We start from the raw sequence: 11,282 nt of genomic DNA, 5'->3' as shown, positions 1-11,282 counted from the left end.
AAAACGATAAACACGAATTGGTTAAACCAACTAACCGGATCGGAACGACGATGAACTCGAACGAAAACAAATCTGCCCGGAAACAATTATCGTACCAAAATAACTCGACGCTGAAGATGACCACGAACGAACAATCGAAGAAGATGGTCGTTTGGTGTCGTTTGAAGACGAAGCAGTGGCTGTTTTGGTGGTCGTCCATGGCTGGACGTAGCAGAAGGCAGCAGCAACGACGGGAGGGCGGTTACTGCATCGCCGAGCTGGAGCTCGATGGAGGAGGGCAGCTACGGAGGCGGTGAAGCAGCAGCAGCTGCTACTACTGAACATGGAGCTCGACGGGATCGGAGAAGATGACGATAGAGATGAAACTGGTTGTTTGGATGAGCTGCTGGATGGGACAGTGGAGTTGGTGGACTAGTTGGTCGATGGAGGCGACGTTCATGGAACGAAGAAGAAGATGATGGTGGTTTGGGCAGTGGTGAGCGGAGGAAGGAGCTGAACGTTGAAGAAGAAGGAGTAGCAACCATGTTGTTGGTCGTCGATGGCTGATGTGGTTGGTCGACGAGCGAAGGGGAGGGGGGTTGGACAGTGGTGAACGAAGGGGAAGGGGCAGCCATGGGAGCTTGGGGTTGGTTTGGAGAAGAAGAAGAGGGAGGGGCGGATGGTTAGGGTTTTTAGGTTAGGGAAATGAAAAAAATGAAAAATGAAGAAAGGGGTTGGGTCTTTGGGGTTATGGACTGGGCTGACCCGGTTTGAAATGGACCGGGTCGTAGGGGAAGGTTGGGTATCTTTGGGCCTCTGGTTTTAAAATTAAAGAAAAGGCCCAATCCGATCTTCTTCTATTTTTGTTCTTTTCTTTTTATTCAACTTCCTAAATAATAAAGCTAAAATGCTAAGATTAAATTATAAAACTCAAAATTATCTGGAAATACTAATTAACTTTTAATAACAATTAACACACAATTAAATAGCGATTAACGATAAAATCACACAATTTGGACATTAAATGCAAAAAATGCAACGTACATTATTTTTATGATTTTTGCATTTTGTAAAACAAACTATATTAAATATCAAATGCAAATGCGACATATTTTTATATTTTTTTTTATTAATTTAACACATTAACACGCACATGCAAAAATACAAATAATTATCAAAAAAAATGTCACGAAAATTCAAAAATTGCACACAAAGGAAAATGGTTTTATTTTGAATTTTTTGGGAGTAATTCTCATACAGGGCAAAAATCATGTGCTTACAGATGCCCCTCTTTGTCCGAAGACATGAAGAGTTTTCGTGCAAAGATAAAGTGAGTGATTTTTTGCCCATCCGAGTACTCCGTGTGAAGCATTTTTTGAAAAAGATTTAACCAAACCTTTGCTTCAAAGGTTTCCTACATATCCCTGGCTAGAAGGGAATCAGGTTAATGTAGTTCGGGAAGTTTTGGTAGCTGGGACTACTATGGGACTGCAATGTTACTGTTGTTGCATGCTGTTTTTACTGCTTGCTGACCTCCTTATTACACCATGCTGAAAGAAAACAAGAAGCTAGACTAGACCATAGTCTATGAATTACAAAATCTTATCTAGATCATTCTCTTGTGTCTTTTGTTGCTTTGATGTCTCGGTGACTCCTCTGGTATTTCTTTACTTCCGATTTGTCTTGCATTCTCCCTTGACTGCCGATCTCGAACTGCTTATTTCCTTTTCGCATTATTTTTCCATCGAGTCTTGGACTTCCTTCCTCTGATGGGGATTCTTGTTGTTTCCCGCTGGGGATTCCGGTTGGATTCTTCTGCTTTACTGACTTGAAATGTATTCCTCTATTATATGGGCGGGCTCCCAACTTCAACCAACAACTTTGAAAATAAAGCGTCATTCTGTTCTTCAGGGGGGCTCCTGACTTCAACAACAACTTTGAAAATAAAACGCCATTCTGTTCTTCAGGGGGGGCTCCTGACCTCAACAACTTTTAAAAAATAAATCGTCATTCTGTTCTTCAGGGGGGGCTCCTGACCTCAACAACAACTTTGAAAATAAATTGTCATTCCTCTCTTTAGGCGGGCTCCTGACCTCGACAACAACTTTGAAAATAAATTGTCATTCCTCTCTTCATGCGGGCTTCTGACCTCAACCACAACTTTGAAAATAAATTGTTATTCCTCTCTTCAGGCGGGCTCCTGACCTCAACCACAACTTTGAAAATAAATTGTCATTCCTCTCTTCAGGCGGGCTCCTGACCTCAACCACAACTTTGAAAATAAATTGTCATTCCTCTCTTCAGGCGGGCTCCTGACCTCAACAACAACTTTGAAAATAAATTGTCATTCCTCTCTTCAGGCGGGCTCCTGACCTCAACCACAACTTTGAAAATAAATTGTCATTCCTCTCTTCAGGCGGGCTCCTGACCTCAACAACAACTTTGAAAATAAATTGCCATTGGCAATGATTTATGAAACATATGTTTTGGCAATGTTCATACAAGCAGGACCACTCGGGTCGAAATAAATTAAACCTCCTTTGGAGAAAGGATTAAATTCAATATCCTGTTCGAGGGCAGATAGACCCGAAATATCCTATTCAAGGGCGGATGAACCCAAAATATCCTATTCGAGGGCGGATGAACCCAAAATATCCTATTCGAGGGCGGATGAACCCAAAATATCCTATTCGAGGGCGGATGAACCCAATTTCTTCAACTTAAATGTAAAGACTGAAATGTATTCCTCTGTTATATGGGCGGGCTCCAAACTTCAAAACTTGAAATTCAAATCGCCATTCTGTTCTTCAGGGGGGGCTCCTGACCTCAACAACTTTCTTAAATATTAACACCTCCATTCTCCAGGCGGACTTCTGACCTCAACAACAACCTTTTGCAAAACTTTAAACTTCAATGACTCAACCTGGAAGTGCGTCTCCTATGACTGAATTATTGATTTAAGAAGCGCATCTCCTATGGTGAAGATAAACTTAGGAGGAAGTGCGTCTTCTATGGGTGAAAACTTCAGAGACTAAAACGTGCGTCTCCTATGACTAAACTATTGATTTAGGAAGTGCATCTCCTATGGGTAAAAAATAAACTTAGGAAGTGCTTCTCCTATGGGTGAAACTTTAATGATTTTAAACTAGGAAGTGCGTCTCCTATGCATGAAATCTTAATTTAGGAAGTGCGTCTCCTATGCATGAAAGTAAACTTAGGAAGTGCGTCTCCTAGGGGTAAAAATAAACTTAGGAAGTGCGTGTCCTAGGGGTAAAAATAAACTTAGGAAGTGCGTCTCCTATGCGTGAACCATTTCCTTCTTCCTGAATTATCTTCTTATAGAACTGCTTTCCTTAAAAACTTGTGTTGTCTTCCCTCGAAACTGCTGGGGATAACACTGCTGGGGAATTATTTACTTACCTGTTGGGGGATAATATTACTAGGGGAATCTCCTTTCTTCCCTTTTTTCCAAAACTACTTCCTTCAAAACTTTTCTCTCTCAACATTGCTGGGGATAAAATGTTATCAGCTGGGGATAACGTTGTCGAGGATAACACTGCTGGGGGATTTTGATTCCTTCAAAACTAGTGCTTCACTCTTCTGAAGGCTGCTGGGAATGACACTGGCCTTTTGCTTTTTCCGAGCACAAGTTTCATCCTTTTGTTCTGTCCGTTGGGGAACAACTTCCTTCATTAAAACTTGTTATGCTGGGGGTAACACTGGTTCAAAGACCACTTCCCTTTAGACTGGTGCTATCTTTATTCTTCCCCAAATGGGTATCTGACTTCCAGAAAATTTTCTAAATGAAAGGAAAATTTTCTGCCCCAGTTTGATAATCTCCCTTGTGGCATGCATTTCCGTCATCAATGCCATTTCCTTTACCTGTTTCAAATCAAACAAAATTTGTTATTTTAAAACGTGGTGGTTGGTTGTGATACTCCTACTGGGGATGGCTTTTCCCTTTCTCCTTCCCTGCTCTGCGTTCCTATTACACTATCAAAACTTGTTTGGGATGATATTATTTGTTGGGGATGATATTCCTGCTGGTCTTAGAACGACTTGCCCTGTTTTGCGTCGTTCGGCTATCTTGAAACTTGGGTGATAACTTCTGACCTTATTGTCGATTCCTTATTCACCAACCTCTTAACGTTGTTTTTCCATCTGACCAGGTATCTTTTCCACGATAGCTCATTCCCCTTGAGGATTTTGCAATGTTTTGCTGATAAACCACATTCTTTGTTCATTCGTGTCACTGAAAACAACCTTTTCTACTGGGGATATCCCTTTTCTTTTGTGGCATAGCTCAGAAACTGGCATTTCCATGACCTTTTAGTCTCATATGAATTTCTCAAATCATGCACATTGCTCTCCGCATTGTTCTTTCTTGATTTGTCCACGGGCCTTGGCCTTGAGGTTTATAACCTTTGATTTCGGCGGGGATATCCCTCTTGACACTCGTCCATCCTTTTGTCAATCTCCTTTTGCTGGGGATATCTTTCTTGACACTGGCCTCGCGCTTGTTCCTTCCTGACTTAGACCATTTGGATGTTCTAATCGGATCTGGTCTTGCATAATTGGAAAGCTGATGGCAGATTTTGAAGTCATTTCTCACTTGTTCTGACCAAACAGACTCTACTGGGGAATTTTTCTATGAAAGGAGAAAGATAAACAAAAAAGGAACCGAATAAAAGACAAAGGAAAAAGATGACTCTTTAACAAGAGAAACTATAAATAAAAACCTATCAAACGCAGATACCGACTCTAATGGTCATGACATGCACATGTGGCCTATCCCCTGCCGTCAATCGTCTTTCAAGATCTTCATTTGGTGATTCCCCATCTTATTCTCAATCTTATTCGACTTGTAGTGCCCGAAGAGTTTTCACTATCAAGCCTCTCTCATTTTGGTTTTTCTCTCAGCTTTCATCGCCTTATGGTGCCCGTGAAGATCTTCACCGATAAGACTCTCTCATTTGTATTACTTTCCAGTTGGGGATTGGGGTGTTACCCATAAGACTCTCTTTTTATTTCCTTTCTGTTGGGGATCAGAGTCCTTTCTGTTGTGGATCAGAGTGTTATGTTCACCGGTAAGACTCTCATTTGTCTGACCTGGCATCTTTTGAAGACTGATCAAAAGGTCTTTCTTTGGACCGTAATGTGGGATTTTGGATAGGCTAGAAAGAAAAAGTATTAAAAACAAATCAATTTGGGGTTCAAAATTACAACCTTCGGAACCATATTTGTTTACAACAAGCGCAACCCTTGCCCCAGTTTCTTGCTTGGAGATTTTTTTTAAAAAAAAATTTGTTACACTATGACCGAGCCGTGAGACGCCTACGTATCCTTGTTGAGGAATCAGGTCAAACGTAGTTCCCAATTCCTTGTTGTGACTTTCTTTTGTTTTTGTTGTCATTTTTTCCTTTTCTTTATCTCTTCTCTTTTTTTTTCTTTCTGTTGTTTTTGTTTTTTCTTTCTCTTTTTCTTTTCTTATCTTTTTATGTTTGTGTTTCTACTCTTTGCTACTGAATCAGAAAGAGGGGTATGAAAGAAAACAAATAAGGCTCAAAGGGTTAACGAAGGAGAAAGTGTTTAGATAGCAGAATAAAATGTCTTCGTCATTCCAATCTTCAAAACACGCCAAGCACAAACAACACCATTAAATATTCGCCACATCTTCTGATTGTGCCGGACTTGATATCCATATGCATACATTTGCATTTTCATTTGTCATTTTTAAAGCACCATTGGGCAATACTCTCACTTGATTTTATGGTTTTTCTTTATGTTTTATTTGCCCTAGTTCCACATGACTCGAGCTCCGAATAATCTCAAACCGTCCTTATTCCTTTTAAATGTTCCGATCACCTCCCAATGGTTTTATGATTATCTTTTAAGATTAGGCCCAAACTGTGTGTGCATGTCATGTCACCAGAATCGGCGCTGAACAAAATGATAAAAGAACTAAACAAAAGATGACTGGAAAAATAAAAGACCGGATTTTGCATTAGACTAACGATGAAATGGTTTGAATAATAAAACAAACAAAAACAAACCAAAATAAAATCCTGAAACAAACCTGGACAAAACTAAACAATCCGCTATGAAAAAAATGGAAAGATAAGAAAGTTTGACACAAGACAATATCCAGATTACAACCCTAAGAATAATCCGGCCAATAGAAATGACAACAAAATAAGCCACCAAAAGCTTTTCTCTTATTAACCAAGGAACGGAGCGTCCTCCCACTTATCAAACCTGGCATTTTAGCCACTGAGTTTCGCATCAATATTGCCAAGACCATTATCAACTTCAATATCATCAACCTCAGTCAACAAGTTCCCAATAGGATTCGAGTGCTCCCTGTCATCAGGCCTCATCCCCACAAAGTGTGCATCATGATGTGCAGGTAAAAGATTATGCGTGATATTCTGGGCGTCATTATCTTGGATTACAATCAGATTTCCTGGATCTTGTGTTTCCGGCTTACCACAAACCAACCACCTTAACTTTCTTTGCGATTCAAAACAAAATAGGTTAGAATGGACTCAGTCGGTCCACATTATTAACAACATCTTTTTCTTTCTTTTTTTCTTTTTTTCTTTTCATTTTTCTTTCTTTTTTCGAATTTTTTTTCATTTTTGTTTTCATTTTTCTTTTTGTGTTCGAATCTTATGGAGATTGCCTACGTATCATGACCCCGCATGAATCAGACCTTGCGTAGTTCGGACTGATAAAAGATAAACAACAATAAAATATATTTTTTTTTCAATTTTCATAACAAAACAAACATGATTACAACGGTTTAAAAACTGACCATACTAACAGACTTTGACGAAAAGACAACCTACAGACTTGAAAATCAAAACATACCACACCCTAATCAAAAGAATTACAAACTCAAAAATAAACGGCCAGATTCCTTTCCCTATTTGCTAATTTTAACCAAATGGATGTTTTTGCAAACGTGGCCCCTTCCCAATTTTACATGAATTTTTAGGCCGAGGAGATTCTATTTTATGGCGCTTTACAAATTTGTCCGTTCTTTTACGAAAATAGCCTTTCGACAACTGAAAGATACTCCAAGGCTATCTCGGCAAGAACGGTTTAATACATTGCCGAAGTTGGCTCGGTTTATTTTGATAAAAAATCCAAACGGCATTCAATCGCCCACTGACTCTTTTTTTTCTTTGTTTTTATTTTCAAATTAAAGCCTGATTTTGCAAACACGGCCTTTCAGCACCTCGAGGACGAAGATTTTAAGACTGCGTGGGTCAACAGGCAAAAATCTTTTAAAAAAAGACCCAAAGGTGACTGTTTATGCAAAGTCAGCCTTCCGGCGCCCCTTTCGAGAACATTCAGCTATTTTTGACAAAACAGCATTACCCGACTTATTTATGACTCTCTTATTTTATTTTATTTTATTTTCAAAATAGAAGACCCGATATTGCAAACACGGCCTTTCAGCGCCTCAGCGGCGAAGATTTTAAGGCTGCGTGGGTCAACTGGCAAAAATCTTAAAAAATGATCCAAAGGTGACTGTTTATGCAAAGTCAGCCTTCCGGCGTCCCTTTCGGGAACATTCGGCTATTTTTGACAAAAACTGCATCACCCGACTTATTTATGACTCTCTTTACAATTGACATTTTAATTTATTTTATTTTATTTTATTTTTGGCTATTTTAGCAAAAGGGAAAGTTAGACCCGATTAGGGTTGCCTACGTATCTCACATCCGGTGAGAATCAAACCGGCGTAGTTCGCCAAATTAACTGAACTATTTTAAAACAGGACCCTTTTTTTTATTTTCATTTTTGGCAGCAAATAACAAAACCACTTTCAAAGCACGACTCTTTTCCTTTTCATTTTTGGCATTTTCATAAACAAATAAAAAAACTATTTTAAAAATAAGACTCTTTTTCATTTTCATTTTTCATGGCAAGATAAACTATTTTCCTTTTCTATTTTTGAAAACAAGACAGAACAACGACTTTTTTTTTCTATTTTTCCTTTGCTTTTAGTAAATCAAACTAATAAAACATTTTTTTTTCATTTTCTCAAAATTTCGGCAGAGTTTCGACAGTATTTGGGCATTGAATTTTTCAAAAATAAACAATTAACTCCCTAACCGTTATTTCTCTTCTTTTTTTTTCCTTAATTTCACAATATTCCTGATATTCAAAAGCCGGTCAGCATGCGGGCGCGAGACAAATAAATGCACGTAAAATAAATAGGATGCATCAGGATGGTCTTTTCATTTCAGGTTGCTAGTCCTAGACGGACCCAACCCCTGTGTTGAGTCCCCTAAGTCAAATGCAACGTGATGCAAATAACCGTTCTTACAAGGGATCCGGCATGAAGTCACGTTATTCTATGTTCAAAATCTGGTTCGGTGTTCTAGACTGTGTGCCCGAGCAGACAACTCGAGTCGAGGAGGGGGCAACTTTTCGGGAACCAAAAGGTCATCCGGCTTAGTAACTTATCCGAGCCTCTTTCTTATTTCAAGGTATGACACTAACAGAATAGGGAGTCTCAACCAGTAAGCACATCCCCGGAGGTGAAGAGAGAAGGGTGTCGGCACAATTTATATACAGTTCAGATAATATCAAAGCGGTAACATATAGCACGTTCAGAAAATCATGTAGAAAAATCATATATAACCAAATACATCAATTTATCTAAGCTCAAATTCTGAACCCTGAACAAAACGTTCTGGGTTCTTTATCCCCAGCAGAGTCGCCAGAGCTGTCATATTCGGCTTGATTATCTGATATATTATATGTTGAACATATGTGCGAATTTTAACTTTTAACCGCTTTTATCATTATTATTATTTTAACAGAGAATTGCAACATCGTGAAAATATATCTCGAACCTCGTCACATCAATGTACCCGTGGTTATCGACATATTTCAACTCTGTTGAGATTTGGATTTGGGTCACATAAATGTGCACCCGAGTTTAAGAAAATAAATTGTTAAAGGCGCGCCTAAAGCGACTAGCGTATCATTATTTTGGGTAAGGCCGTGAAATTTGCTAAACGGCTCATCCCGAAGTCTAAGTATTCAATTAAACATTTATCGAGGGCCCCGCAATTTGAGCGTTTTATTGGGCGAGGCTCATCTCATTTATTTTAAAAGGATAATCCTAAAGTGCCTACATTTTTCCTATTAAATTTGTCTCTAAAAAATGAAAGAGAAAAAGTCCTAATTTATTTACATGCTTACGAGTTGTTATAGTCGGGTTCCAAACGCAATTTGTTAAATCAGAATGTAAACATAATATGGACAGCCCATTGACCAACGTGGACCCAGGCCCAACGTGTATGGCACAAAACTGGACCTGGGTCATCTCATTCACATGTTACTACCTAGTTACATTATACTAGGCATGCTTAAAGTTTGTCAAATTAAAAAAAAAAACTTGGCAATCTAATTTTAATCCTAAACCATTTACATGCTGAAATTAACCAATAGTATCTAGCTAAACAATATTCCTACAAGTTCCGAAACTGTTTATTCGTTTAATGAGCTAACTGTTGAATGTTTAAAAATAGTCTAAATCAGCTAACATGCTTTTTGAGACATGATAATCATCCAACAATAACGAACTAACTGGATAGAGTTACTACACCGTTTATTTATTTTTTAGCAATACATAGATAATTCGTCCACTAAGCTACTGTCAGATGTTCCATTATATATATTAAACAACTACATGATTCTGATATTAGGAAGCCAAATAATGTACATATACAAATAAAATTCAGAATATAACTAAGATAAATTCAGAACTTCAACTCTTCATTTCATATTCATGTTTCAGTTTACAGTAACCAGCGTGTCAGTTGTGTACCTGATATTGGAAGCAAAATAAAAGGAAGATCAGCAGAAATGTAGTAGCATACAACAACAACAACAACAACACCCAGCAACCAGTAACAACCAGCAACGAGAAACCAGTGACAGATTTTAAAATCAAGATTAAAATCCAGCAAACCAGTGAAGTAGTGGCAAACAACCAACCAAACTCAAGGAACAAATCAAACGAAAATCCAGAAACACCAACAACAATCAACGGGCAGAAACAAAGTGAATCTTTTTTAGATTGAAAGACCAGTTAATGTTTAATCCTTAAATTCTGACCCCTCTGTATATCCAGTCTATGCAGATTGTATATCGGGTGTATACTACTCTCTCTTTCGAATCTTCTTTGAACTGTTTTCTCAATATTCAGCCAATCCCCTATCCCCTTTCAATATTTTTCGGAATTCTTCCCTAATATTTTCGGATTTTTTTTCTTTTCTCAATATCCAGACCCTTTTATTTGTGTCCAGCCCCCCTCTATTTATAGTCAAACTCTCCTTATTTAAATTAAATCTCACTATCTTCCACCCATCCCCATTTTTAATCCCACTACCTAATATTTTGTCCCCCACTACATTAAACAAATATATTAGTTCCCACTAACACATATATTTTCTTTATTTAATTCCATTATCCTCCACTACCGCATGCTTTGTCCCCCACTATATTAAACAATGTATTAATTCCCCATTATTATGTCTTGTCCCCCACTGCGTATTATTTTAATATTATTGAATACTTAGTGGACAGAGCACTTCTATTAAATAATTGTTCAAATTTTCAATTCCAAGAATACCCCTCTGAAATTACTGAAATTATCATTTTACCCCTGAAAATACTGCAATTGACCATTCTACCCCCATCAGCTATAACCAATTCACCTAATCAATTCTAACCAAAATATAACAGCTATAACTAATTTCTAATCAAATTCAATCAACAAATTCAAACTAAATGATGAATAACAAAAAAAAAACTGGAATTATTTTGACTGAACAATATTTTTAAACAACAAATCTACTTTCAGATTCAACAACAATAACAAACAATTATATTCAAATCATTGAGCTTAAATTCAAATTAAGCTTAAACGGAATAAATAAACAGATTCAAATCACTAAATTAAATAACCAATTGAACCTCAAACTAAATCTAACAATATTACAGTCAAGACGAAGGATTCAAGTTATCAAACTAACATATTTCTATATTAAAACTAAATCCTTTTAAATTAATAAAAACAAACTGAAGAAATAATTAATTGAACTTCAACTTAAATCTAACAACATTATAATTAAACTAACAATTTCTACCTAAAAATAAACAAGAAAAAAATGAAACAAACTGAAGAAAATAAAAAAAAAGGATAAACACGAATTGGTTAAAACAACTAACCGGATCGGAACGACGATGAACTCGAACGAAAACAAATCTGCCCGGAA

Source organism: Nicotiana sylvestris, chromosome 4 (assembly GCF_000393655.2).
Source record: "Nicotiana sylvestris chromosome 4, ASM39365v2, whole genome shotgun sequence".
Classification (NCBI taxonomy): domain Eukaryota; kingdom Viridiplantae; phylum Streptophyta; class Magnoliopsida; order Solanales; family Solanaceae; genus Nicotiana; species Nicotiana sylvestris.
This window is presented reverse-complemented; position numbering follows the sequence as displayed.